This window comes from Pantherophis guttatus, chromosome 5, assembly GCF_059756535.1.
Source record: "Pantherophis guttatus breed Tessera chromosome 5, ASM5975653v1, whole genome shotgun sequence".
Taxonomy (NCBI): Eukaryota; Metazoa; Chordata; class Lepidosauria; order Squamata; family Colubridae; genus Pantherophis; species Pantherophis guttatus.
The window spans coordinates 57,926,829-57,940,764 of NC_142067.1; the positions used below are offsets into that span (position 1 = coordinate 57,926,829).

The 13,936-nt window shown below is 43.3% G+C and overlaps 1 protein-coding gene across 8 annotated transcripts in view; it reads left to right on the forward strand.

Moving 5' to 3' along the window:
* AGPAT3 (1-acylglycerol-3-phosphate O-acyltransferase 3) overlaps positions 1-13,936 on the forward strand; it is a 136,856-nt gene that overhangs the window by 62,585 nt on the left and 60,335 nt on the right. For 2 of the 8 annotated variants that reach the window (XM_087871260.1, XM_087871261.1), the window contains exon 3: positions 1,076-1,124. The exons of the other annotated variants lie outside the window; for them this stretch is intronic. The gene's annotated coding sequence lies outside the window, so the exon portion shown is untranslated. The remainder of the gene's footprint in view (positions 1-1,075; positions 1,125-13,936) is intronic. 8 annotated transcript variants of the gene reach the window in all.

Consider the following 13,936-nt stretch of genomic DNA (forward strand, 5'->3'; position numbering starts at 1 on the left):
TCCCTCTAAGCCTGCAGATAATCAGAGTTTGTGAAAATGATAAAAGTCATTAGTTAGCTGCTCATGTCACTATCTAAGAGCCATCACCTGGCTCACCCCCCAGCCCTGCAAGGTCATGATATACAGAGGGAAAGCTGCAATATTCTGAACCTACAAAGGCAGAAAGTTCAGTGTTTCTCTGAATCACTTCCGTATCTCTCTGATTGAATTGATGCTACAGATTAAATAACTAATTTAAAGCTTTGCACAATGGGTGCATGCCATACAAATAAATACACATAAATACAGTAATTGAGGTAGTTATGTGAACTGTATCCATATATATGTATTTTAGCCAACAGACTTGTATTGTTTGAGCTATTAGTAGCTATTAGACAATAATAGTTTGTCTATTTTAAAAATGATTTCTCCTGTTTTTCTTCCAAAGCCTTAATTTTGTTAATGTTGTACATGTTTCTTTTATGAATCTATTTTAAAGTAATAATTGTTCCTGTTTTTACTGTGTTTATAAATGCAAATGTTTGTAACAAAAAGCATAGTATAAATTTAAAAGTACACTCTAGATTTTTTTTAAATCATGAGTAAATTATAAAAATGTCCATATGTACACCACTCCATTATCTTATCCTTTTCTGTCCCCCCCCCCCCTTGTGCAACACAAGATATTGTGAAGCTTTGCATTGCAGTTTTCCTTAAGACCATTATTGGATTATGTCAGTGACTCAATATATCAGTGCTGACTGTAACATTTATAGTAAGGTCTTTATGTTTTTCTTTACTTTTATTGTGGTTCTTTAAATTTTATTTAAATATTTGGATTGTTTAACAATAATCCTATTGAGAAAAGAAATGGTGCTGGGAGAATAGACTGTTTCTGAGAAGGCAGTTTTAGTGGCCGCAGTGTTTCCAGATTTCCTACTCCATGTTCTTGTCAACATAATCCTTCTTTCATGTCAAGGAAGATTTGTTCTTCAAACAAGGACTACTAAATTGCTTTTTCCTTGCCATTATCTGGAAAACGAAAAATATATTTAAAATATGCTGACAAACCGATCAGGAATATTTTTGTTAACAGGTGTTTGTTCAATGCTGATTGTCCTGGCTCTTTCCTATTACTTATATTGGTAAGTACTGTAGCATTTTGCTCAGTAATTGCTTTAAAAGATTGGGGTCACATAGGTTTTGAACACTGTGTTTATAACTGATATGATTTAGTATAGTAGCTAATAATTTTATATGGATTTTCTTTTTTTCATGTTGGCACTCATTAGAGGAATCTTTTGGATGAAATAGAAGGAAATGTCTTATATCTTTAATTCTGCTTCAGCTGGGCAAAAGTATTTTTACTTGCGAATATAGTTCAGGAATATCTGTCCAAGAAACTGTAAAGTGTTTTAGAAATGCACAGAATTTTGAATTGTTTGTCAAGCTTTTTTTTTTTTCTCTGTTAAAAGTTCTTCGGAGTACTCTTTGAAATGCTACAGTTTATGTAACACAGAGGGGGTAGGAACAGGCAGGAAATCATAGGACAGGTTCATTCTTTGGATGTGTGATGATGGGTGGTGATCACCATAAGTAGGCTGTCCTATGAACTATAGGAAGCACCCCTGAATTCCAACATCCACAAACTGTTTTGTTTAATTTTTTCCCCATTCTGTTATTAATTATCTATGTAATCGTGGTAATTTTGGTAACTACAAACAAACAATAAGGAATGTAACAGCTGACTGTATAATCAAGGAATGATTTTTGAAGGAAATATTAGGCAGCATTACTACTCATAGAACTGCTGTAAAACCTGTTGGCAAGATGGAAACCAGTGCTCTTCAGACCAGAAAAAGTAGTCAAATAAACACTGAGCAGATAATTTCTTCTTTTGGAGCTAGGAAAAGGATAGATAAGAGTCTTTATTTTAAAAGGGTGGAAGGAAACAACTAATGATTTCCTGGCGCTGACATATATATAAAACTTGAATTTCTACTTTGCAGCATGCTAATCTTCAGTATATAACTGACTTTTTTTTCATCTAAAATAAAATAATATATCTAGCAGCATGGGAGTCCTTAAAGTTTAGCTGAATGTGGGGATAGGTTTCTGGAAGAATAGAAATTTAGGGCCATCCTTGACCTGAATGTCAAGTGTGCGGTAATAGAGTTGGTAGGAACCACTTAGAATATGGAATGTAACCTCTGCTTAGTACAGGAATGCAAATTAAAGCATTCCAGAACCTGGTTGCCCAGCATCCAGACAGACACATGCAGTAAAGGAGAGTATACTTCCCTGGTTCCACTGTTACAAAGTTTTTTCTAACATTTGGTTGGAATCTGAATTCTGTAATATGGTAGTCCTTGACTTACGACCACAATTAAGCCCAACATTTCTGTTGCTAAGTGAGACATTTGTTAAGTGACTTTTACTCCATTTTATGACCTTGCTTGCTACAGTTGTGAAGTGAATCCTGAAATGATAAGTTAGTAACACAGTTGTTAAGTGAATCTGGCTTCCCCATTGATTTTGCTTGACAGAAAGTCACAAAAGGTGATCACATAACCCCAGGACACTGCAACCATCTGAATTTTGATCAGGTCACCATGAGGATGCTGCAACAGTTGTAAGAGTTGAGAATGGTCATAAGTTATTTTTTTCAGTGCCATTGAATGGTCACTAAATGAATTGTTATAAGTCGAGGGCTACTTGTATAGATCAATTTTTTTTGTCCTGCAACTCTGGAATAAAAAAGTTTGGACCTTTTCTTGCAATATCATTGTTGATGTTCTAAATATTTGAGGAGTGTTGTTATATCCTGCCTCCCTTTTCTCAAAAAGTTAAAAATTCTCTTCACAAGGCTTAGGGTCTATCCCCGTGATGGCGAACCTATGACACGTGTGCCACAGGTGGCACGTGGAGCCATATCTGTGGGTAAACAAGCGTTGCCCTACCTCAGCTCCAGTGTACATGTGCGTGCCGGCCAGCTGATTTTCGGGCCTTCCAGGCCTACCCAAAGTATGGAAACAGGCTGTTTCCAGCCTCTGGAGGGCCTCCGGGGGGGGAAAGGCAGTTTTCGCCCTCCCCAGGGCTCCTAGAAAGCCTCTGGAGCCTGGGGAGGGCAAAAAACGGGCCCACCGGGCCATCATGTGCCCAAAGCGTGTGGAGTGTGGGGGGAGTGCGCGCACATGCGCGGGATGCATTGAATTATGGGTGTGGGCACGTGTGCGCACAACCCCCTGCGCTCCCCCTGCTTTTGGCACGCGACGGCAAAAAGATTAGTCATCACTGGTCTATCCACACTGCCTTGACACACACTCTTATCCTTGAGATGGGAGGACAGTATGTTCATCTAAAGATTGCTGCCCTCTCAATGTTACTCTTACTACACTTCAATAGTGCTATTCAATATCAAACATCAAAGGATAAATAGACAATTCAATGAATTTTGGTAGAATTTGATTAAATATGGGAAAATGAATGGAGAAACTTTAAGATATCCAAATGTTGGTAGAAAAAGTTAGTATAGGTATTCCTCGACTTATTACCAAAATCGAGCCCAAAATTTCTGCTGCTGTTTTGCCCCATTTTATTTATTGTTGCCATGCTTGTTAAATGAATCACTGCAATTGTTATGTTAGTAACATAGTTGTAAAGTGAATTTGGCTTCCCCATTGACTTTCGTTGTCAGAAGGTCGCAAAAGCGTATATCACATGACCCTGGGACACTGCAACCATCATAAATATGACACAGCATCTGAATTTTGATCACATGACCATGGGGATGCTGCGATGGTCATAAGTGTAAAAAATGGTCATAAGTCACTTTTTTCAGTTTTGTAACTTCAAACTTTGGATGAACTGTTGTAAATCAAGGATTACCTGTATATGATTGGTTATGTGGTATGAATATTTTTAAAAGAAGCACAAATGGCCTCTTTCTGCTTTGTTTTATGGAAATCAGAATTAGGTATTTTAGGAGAAATATAAAAGTAACAAATAGAGTGAGAAAGTGGTACTCCAGAAACATGTGTGGTAAAATAAGAGGATCAAGAATAAATAGTTGCTGAAGTCATACAAAAATGAATGACTAGTACAAAACCTATGTTGATGTGATTGGTTAGATAGAAAAAGGCAACGAGGATTCAATTGTAAAACAAATCTAGGAAGAAAGGGTCCCTGGATGAAGAGTATGGTGAAGATTGAGAAGATCACACTTGGATGGAGTTCATATGATCCTCAAAAAGACAAAATGAGAACTTAAAAAAACTGCAATGAATGAAGCAATGGATAAACATGGTAGAGACAAGGATGTTTACAATGATAACAGTGCAATATAGTGAATAGTATTGGCGTAACCTAGATCTAATAGTATTTCCTTTTCTTATTTCATCCCTTTAATCATATCAATTTACTATTTCTTTCTTCCATTCTGTGTTTTACATAATATTGTTTACCCTGACAGAAAATAACATGAAGAGATATGTATCCATATATGCGGTGGTGGGTTCCTCCTAGTTCTGCCGAGCCGGTCGCGGTGATGATATGACGTCATCAAACCGGTTCTGCCCCTCCTGTCCCCCCACCCCCCATGTTATTCTTACCTTTTATTTGGCCCCACCCCCAATCTATTGCTGCCTCTTGAATCCCAGCTGATGGCTAGAGGGAAAAAAACTGTTTAAACCCTTGCCGCGGGGCTTCAAAGGGCTGCCCTACAGCTGATCAGTGTTAAAAGAAAACAAATGAGTAGACCGGTGCCTGCAAAAATACATGAGTAGATCAGTGCCTGCAAAAATAAATGGGTAGACCAGTGCCTGCAAAAATAAATGGGTAGATTGGTACAGCTCTGCAAGCAGTTAAAAGCCTGATAGACCAGTACCTCTGCTAAATCCTAAATAAATGTCATATGACCATCAAGCCATGCCCACAAAATAAGCCACGCTCACAGAACCATAGTAAAAAAATTTAGAACCCACCCTTACATATATGGATGTCAAACATTTAAATGAAAATTGAACAGAGAACTGCGTCTCTTAAAACATTTTTTTAAACAAAGCTGTTTCATTTTGAAGAATAAATCAAATGGAAATATTATTTTTATTCTAAAAATATTCAAGTTCACATATATAATTAAGATTATTGTGCAGCATTACATAATATCAAAACATGATGATGGATTTGTTCAATTAAAGTTAGATCATATAAAATTCTTTACTGCTCTGTGTTTAGATATAAGAGGAATATAGAATTCTGTTGCCAAGTTCTTTATTATGCAAATGATAGCCTAAAATTGATGTGCAAAATAAGGTACTAAATCTAGCTTTCTCCACTGTATTGTAGGCAGCATCCAGGAATGGGTTGTGCTCGTCTGTCAGCCAATAAGACTGAGTCTGTCAAAGCTGTCAGACATGCCCTCTGCCAACTGTCCCCAGCTTTTGACTTGGTCTTGGCTAAGACAGATGTGGTTTTTAGCTCTGATCCATTCTTGGATAGCTGCCTTTCCCTTTAGATTTAGTTTTTCTTTACTTAGACTGATTGTCGTTTGTTGATTGAAGACTGCTGTGTGGATTGCCTGCTCCCGGCTTCAGCTGGTAGAGCCGGCTTTTCCGGCGTGAAGGGCTTTGCCTGATACCGCCGAAGGCCGTGACTTAGTCACCGGCAAGCCAGAAGTCAAATTCCTGGCTGGGCAGCATGTGTGGGTTTCCCTATTGCCGCTGACTCCATCGGGCTGCGCTGGACCCTTTTTTGACCGGCTGCCTGGTTTCGGCTCATGGAGCCTGGTTGACAGCCGAAGAAGTGCACGATCCTTCTGTTAGTGAGTCCAGTGCTGGGCAGCTGCCCATATAGCCTGCCCTCGCCTTTGGGAGTAAAAAGGAGGCTTCTGAGTTCCTGCTCGGTCCCGAGCATACTCTAATTGACAGCGCGAGGGGATTTTTGCTGCGCTTCTTGCAGCAGTGCTAAATTGCCGGGCTGCTACTTTAAAATGACTGATGAAGCCACACCTGTTGCCAAGCGCTCAGAGGGTGTTGCGGCTGTCATGGCGCCAGCTCCTCTTCCACCTGTTCCGATGGCTGGCAGGGCCATCGAGACAGAAGCCCCTTGGCAGAAAAACCCTGGCAAAGTCAGACAAACACCAGGGCAGCTCCAAAAAGGCATCCAAGGCGTCGGAATTGGATGCAGCCAGGAGGCAGAAGGCTATAGATCGTGAGATCGTAAAAGCCTTGAGGAAAATTGATCCCCCTCAGCCTGTCCCTCAATAGTCGCTGGGGGGAACATTGGGGGGGAAAAATCTTCTTTTTTTTTCTGTAAAACTTTTCAATTAAAAAAAAAAAAGTCCCTTGTCAGGGATGCAAATTCCCGCCTCTTTGATTCCCAGCCATCGGAGCTGCAGGAGTTTGACAGCCAGCCTGTTTTACAATGGTTGCCAGATGGCGCTACTGAGCAAATGGAGATAGATCTGCCTAGCATCAGGGAGATTCCACTGCTTTCAACTCCCCAGCCAGCTCAGAGTACGTCTGCCTGGCAACAGCCTGTCAGGCTTAGACCTACTAGTACAGAGGCTAGTACAGAGGCTCCCAATAGACAGCTAATACCTGAAACTCAGGCAGCACAGTTTCCTCCCAACATGGGGGAGATTATTTCTGAGGCAATTACTAAAGCCTTGCTTGCCAGTAGGCAACACGTGTCAAGGGCTGTCCCCTTACAATATGCTGGCAATGTTCAGCCTGCTTGTCATTCTGGCTCTGTTGAGGCAGGGGTGTCTGCCCTACTGCAGGGATATTGCTCCCCTTACCAGTCCCATCGTTCCTCCATTTCTGGGGAGGATGCAGGCAGAGACATGGATTTGTCTGAGGATGAGGAGCCACTGCCTGAGCAACCAGCCTTTTTGGGGCTTTTCAAGCCTGCTCTTTTTAAATCCTTATTATACAAGGCACGGAAGGCCACTAACATGCCTTTCATCACATCCTCTAGGAAGCCGGTTGCAGGACCATCTAAGCCTCCGGTCCTTTGTTTTTGGAGCCAGTTAATGTCACGGAGGTGGTGCCCTCCCCTCGTCTATTTATGGATGTGGTTAAATGCCAGTGGTCCGCACCTGCGACTGGGCCTAACCCTGGTTCGCTGGACAAGTGGTTGTATAATGTTGAGTCTGACTTTTCACTGATCCTGTCGGTGCCCTCCATAGATGCTCCTGTAGCGGCTTTGACTGCGCACACAACCCTTCCTGAGGCCCCAGAGGACCTGAAGATAAGCAGTCGGAGCAGTCATTAAAGAAGACGCACCAGTCAGTGGCCTGGGCTGTTCAGGCATCCACCTCTGCCTCTTATTTTAACAGGGCATTGCTTATCTGGCTCAAAAACTACAGGAGAGACTTCCTTTGGCGGATACCAGGTCCCACCAGGACTTGAACAAGCTACAGGCAGCCCTGGAATATTCCACAGACACAACACTGAACGCCACAAGGTTTGCTTCCAAAGCCATTGCGTCCAATGTCACCTCCAGGCGGCTCCTCTGGCTCCGCCAATGGCAGGCGGACGTGAAGCACAAGTGGAGGTTGGCCTCCGCCCTCTTCTCTGGACAGCATCATATCAGGGAAGCGCTGGATCCACTGTTCATAGAGACCTGGGACAAACGTAAGGTGCTTCTGTCCCTTTCAAGGCGAGCAGATTCCTGCCCGTCGCCTTATTTCCGCAGGCAGGGTTTCCCTGGGTCTGAGGGGGGCTTTGGGCTATCCCAGCTGCAGTGCCCCTTCCAACAGAGGCAGGACCCTCAGCCTGATAGGGCAGGGAGGTTTAGACCATTCTCGTCCAAATGGCCCTTTGGAAGGGGAGGGAGCCATCCTTTCAGGCGCCAATGATAATTCCCTGTCCGGGTCTCCCATTGGGGGATGCCTGGCATTGTTTATTTATTTATTTATTAGTCATATTTCTATGCCGCCCACTTTGGCTTACACCAAAAACAGTATACTAAATAGCATATTGCCCCCTAACAATCTGGGTCCTCATTTTACCCACCTTGGAAGGATGGAAGGCTGAGTCAACCTTGAGCTGGTGAGATTTGATCCGCTGATCTGCTGAACTAGCAGTCAGCTGAAGTAGCTGCAGTACTGCACTCTAACCACTGCGCCACCTCGGCTCATGTTTGCTAGGCAATGGGAGAGCATAACCACGGATGCATGGGTCCTGGAGACGGTCCGCTCCGGCCTCTCCTTGGAGTTCCTCTTGACACCCCCGAGGTTTTTCATTAGCTGCCCCATTTCAGGGAACAGCGTTAAACGCGGGCTCATGGAGACGGCTATACAACACCTACTGGATATCCAGGCCATTCAGCCAGTTCCTGAGGCCCAATGCGGGTTGGGTTTTATTCCATCCTTTTTGTAATCCCCAAACCGTCAGAGGGAGTATAGGGCAATTTTGGACCTTAAGGGACTTAACTGCGGTATTGTGTACAAGCGATTTAAAATGCATTCGCTTCAGTCCATCTTGGCCGGCGTCAGAGAGGGCGACTTCCTCACTTCGATTGACCTCACGGAGGCTTATTTACACATTCCAATTTCTTCTAATCATAGGCAATATTTGTGTTTCTGTTATCAATCCCGTCATTATCAGTATAGGGCCTTGCCCTTTGGCTTGTCATCAGCGCCTCGGGCCTTTAATAATAATAATAATAATAATAATAATAATAATAATAGTAATAATAATAGTAATAATAATAATAATAATAATAATAATAATAATAATAATAATAATAATAATTATTATTATTATTATTATTATTATTATTATTATTATTAAAAAATTTATACCGCCCTTCTCCCTAAGGACTCAGGGCGGTGCACAGCCAACACTAAAACTAAATCACACATATACAAAAAATTTAAAAGCAATTTAAAAATATATTAAATAATTTGGCCCCAATATTATTAAAAAAACTAAAACAACCATTAAAATTCATGTTTAGGCCAGCCCAGCTTGTTGGAACAATAACGTCTTGAGGGCACGCAGAAGGCGCGTAGGTCAGGGATCATTCGTATCTCCGGGGGCAATTCATTCCAGAGGGCAGGTGCCCCCAGAGAGATGGCTCTCCCCCTGGGGGTCGCCAGTCGACATTGTTTGACCGATGGCACCCTGAGGAGTCCCTCTCTGTGGGAGCATATTGGCCGGTGGGAGGTTATCGGTAGCAGAATTGCTCGCCGCCCTGGCGGCGCATATCAGGGCTGTGCCCGTGTGCATCCAATGTTATCTGGACGATATATTGATACAGTCTACCTCAGAGCACCAGGCCCGCAGGGATCTAGAAATAACTAGGCAAGTGCTTCAAGACCATGGTTTCTCCATTAATGTCAGCAAAAGTCACTTGACATCAACTAATCGGTTGCTACATTTGGGAGCGGAGATAGACACCTTGGAATGCAGGGTGTATCTCTCTTAGGAGAGGCAGGCGAGCCTATGGGACCTGATAACTAGGGTCCGGAATAGCCAGCTCGTGACACTTTCCACTCTCTCGCAACTGCTGGGGAAGATGGTATCCTGTATCTCCATTGTGCCTTGGGCCCGTTTCCATGCCAGGGCCCTCCAATGGTTTCTCCTCCCATATCAGAGGTCAGGTAAGAGCACCTTGCCTTATAAGGTCAGGCTTTCCTGGGAGGTAGTCCACTCCCTACAGTGGTGGGAGTCTGACGCACTGGCTAGGGGTTCCCTCTTCAAGGAGCCTGAGTCAGTGACGGTGACCACAGATGCCAGCCTTTTTAACTGGGGAGCACACCTCCTAGATAGGTTCGCAAAGGGTCAATGGTCCCAAGCAGATTTGTCCCATAATATAAATTGGCTGGAGCTTAGAGCGATACATCTGGCTCTTCAGCACTTTGAGGGCATGGTAACTGGCAAACACATCCTCATTCGAACTGATAATGTGGCCGCTAAGGCACATGTTAACCGACGGGGGTACCCTAATGAAGGAAGCGGAAAGCCTATGTTTTTGGGCAGAGCAGCTTCAAATGTCCCTGAGGGCGGAACAAATTGCAGGGGCTGACAATGTGCAGGCGGATTGGCTCAGCAGGGCCATGATAGACCATGCCAAGTGGTGCCTGCATCCGACTTTGTTTCAGAAGCTGATGGAGCGCTTCGGACGACCGACCGTGGATCTTTTTGCGATTCCGGACAACGCTCAACTGCCAAGATATTTCACCAGGTTTGCAGTTCCGGGGGCGGAAGGGGTGGATGCGCTCCGGAGCGCCTGGCCACGGGAGTTTCTGTATGCCTTTCCTCCCTTGCCCCTCATTCCCAAAGCTGTCAGGAAAAGTCTAGTAGAATGGGCAGAGATTCTACTCTTGGGCCCGTACTGGCCACGCTGCCCTTGGTTTGCCGACCTGGTTGCCCTATTGGTGGACAACCCTTGGAGGATTCCGTCGAGCAGAGTCTCCCTCAGCCAGGGGGCACTGGTCCACCTGGACTCTCAGTGGTTCCAGTTGACCGCCTGGCGCTTGAGCGGAGTGCTCTGATCCGAGACAATTACTCCTCCAAGGTAATTGTCATCATGCAGGCTTCCAGGCAACCTTCCACAAACAGGATTTATGATGCCACTTGAAAAGCCTTTTGTTCCTGGTGTTCTCAGTCCGGATGGAATCTGACTGAGGTGACGGTGCCCCAGATACTCAGTTTCCTACAGGTCGGGCTTAACATGGGTCTTTCACTCAATACCATCCATCGGCAACTGGCTGCCTTGTCGTCAATGTTAACTTGTGGGAGGTTGGAGTCTTTAGCGCAATACCCATCGATACACAAGTTCATCAGGGGAGCAACGAACCTGCGACCTCCAGTGGTTCATCGTTTCCCAACTTGGGTACTGCACGTTAACGGTACTGCAAGCACTGACCGGGGGCCCATTTGAACCACTGAGAGAAGCGACTCTGCGCTTCTTGACCTACAAGGTGGTGTTCCTGGTCGCCATCACCTCGGCCAGGAGGATCTCCAAGATGGCGGTGCTTTCCATCAAGCCAGACCTTGTGTGTTTCACCCTAACCGGGTGGTGTTGCATTTGAATCCGGCCTTTATCCCAAAAGTGAATACGTGGTTTCACACGGCCCAAGAGCTGGTTCTCCCTGATTTCTGCCCCAAGCCAGGACATTCACTGGAGAGAAGGTAGCACACACTGGATGTGCGAAGGGCGCTCCGTATTTATATTAAGCGTACATCCTCATTCAGGAGGACTGAGTCGCTCTTCGTCTCCTTTCAGCCGGCCACCCTAGGACCTAAGGTCACTCCCTCAACCCTCGGCCGCTGGATTCGGGCGTGTATCGCCAAGGCATATCAGATACAGGCCCTTCCATTGCCCAAGAATATTACGGCACACTCCCATCAGGAGTGTGGCCACAAGTGCGGCATGGGCCACTCAGGCCTCTCTGGAGGAGATTTGCAGGGCTGCCACTTGGTCCTCCCCGTCCCCTTTTATTAGGAATTATAGGTTGGACTCCTATGCCTCTGCAGAGGCAGCATTTGGTAGGAGAGTACTGCAGAGAATGCATGCAGGGGAGGGGACCTCGGGCCAGACTGAGGCCCATCCTTAAGGACACGACCGCTTTGGTATGTCCCATTCCTGGATGCTGCCTACAATACGATGGAGAAGGAGCGTTGGTCCTACCTGATACGATCCTTCTCGTTGATCGTAGGCAGCATCCAGTCCCACCCTAGTATAGGGCTGGCCCTAGGTCCGCATGTGTTTGTATGTGTTTTATGACCATGTCGAGTCTGTCCCTTAACCATCGCCAAAAGCTGGAGACAGTTGGCAGAGGGCATGTCTGACAGCTTTGGCAGACTCGATCTTATTGGCTGACAGACGAGCACAACCCATTCCTGGATGCTGCCTACAATCAACAAGAAGGATCGTATCAGGTAGGACCAAAGTTTCTGTAGCCATAAACTTTTCTTACCATTTCAATTTTTTTAAAATGAAAAAAATATAACTAAAAAGGCACAAGTTTATTTTAAAAGTATGATAAACAACTGTATCTTGGCCTAGGACATTTATACCTACATGCATGTCATTACAATGTGATGTAAGTTCTGAAATATAATTTTAAGAGAAACATTGTACGTTACTTAGTTCTATTCATATGTACCCTTATATTGAAAATGCATATATCTATAAGGTAGATTAATATGTGGCAAAAAGGATTATCTGTAGCAGGTATTCAAATCTTAGACAAATCCCAGCTGAAGGAAAATGGCTCAGTTTTTAAGAATACAGGTAGTCGTCACTTAACAACCACAGTTGGGACCAGGACCTCAATCACTAAATGACATAGTTAAGTAAAATGCAACCATGCTGGATTTAAGACATTAGTTCCACTGTGGCCATTAAGCGAATCACCCATGGTTGTTAAAGGGAAACATCATGTGACCACAACTTGCAATTTTTTTATTGCCAGCTTCTCCATTGACTTGCTGAGCAGAAGCTGGCTGAAGAACCTAAATGGTGGTCACAGGTCACTGTGACCATCGTAAGTTCAGGGACCAGCCATAAAACCAATTTTCCAGCACTGTTATACATTTGAACAATCACTAAACAGGCCAGTTGTTAACCAAGATTTTCATGTAGTATCTTTAGTCTCTGATATATATGTCTACAAAAGCATTTATAGTCTCCTAGGCATTTTAAATAGCATATTTATCCTGCTTTTTGTTATTCTTATTTAACTTTATGTATTTTATTTATTGAAGTGATACTTGTGGTTTTCGTATTTTTATAAGCTTCATTTAAACTGAGGATAGATATAAATATTTGGAATAAAACATAAATATATTTTAGACAATAAAATGGCTGTTGTTATTACTTTTAAACCCCTCCATGGCGCAGGAGTTGATTACTTGTGGAACCGCCTCTCCCAGAGAGTATGTGCCCTTTTCACCAGATCAGATAGCATAGGCACTCTCCAGATTCCTTTCCTTAATGTTGTCATATGACTGGACCTAGGAAGTGATTCCTTTTTGGGGTGGTCCCTGCTCAATGGAACATGCTTCCATAGAAAACTGGCATACCATTGGCCCTTTAATCTTCCAGAAAGCTGCAAAGAGTGTTGAGATATGTAAAGACAGATTTGGAAGAGAGTGTTGTGGATTGCATTAATTTTGTGCAACTTTGGATATGCCGCTATACAAATATTTTCATATCAGTCAGTAAAATGACTGAAGGCTCATTTTAGTGGAATACGTGTTTAAGATCCAGGTTGCAATATTTTGGGGTCCATAAGTGTAGATACAATGCCTTCTGTGGTACTAAACCATAGCTAGGGGTTTGTTTCTTTTTTATATAGGATATTGCTTGTCAGTGAAGCTTGATTTATTTAGAACAGTCAATGAAGTCTGTTTTTTAAAATCTCATAACTAATCTGTTGACAGCCAAACATACCGATACCAATACCTATTATCTATACCTGTACCTGCCCACACACTATATACATGTAGCCATGATATCCTTCTTTTGTAAATACTATCTAAATTTTTCAACCAGCTGCTGCTACTACTGCTTTTTTTATTACTTCTTCTAAGCTTCTTGCATAGGTGCTGCTTCTTTAAAAGTTATTCTTATCTTTGATAGTCATTCAGCCTGTAGAATTATTAACCATGTATCAGTTAAACTTTTATCAATTGACAGTAGTCATTTGATAGCAGTTCTATCCTGTTAATTCTGAAGAGTTTAATCTAATGACAGTACAATCAAATTCTTCATCATAGTCTTTGTGATTCATGTACAAATAGTCCTCAGCTTAAAACCATTTGTTTAGCAACCATTTGAAGTTATAACAGCACTGAAAAAGTGACTTACAATCAGTCCTCACACGTATGACCATCACAGCATCCCCACAGTTATGTGATCAAAATTCAGGCACTTGACAACCAACATATATTTATGATTGTTTGTAGCATCTTGGGGTCATGTAATCACCATTTATGAC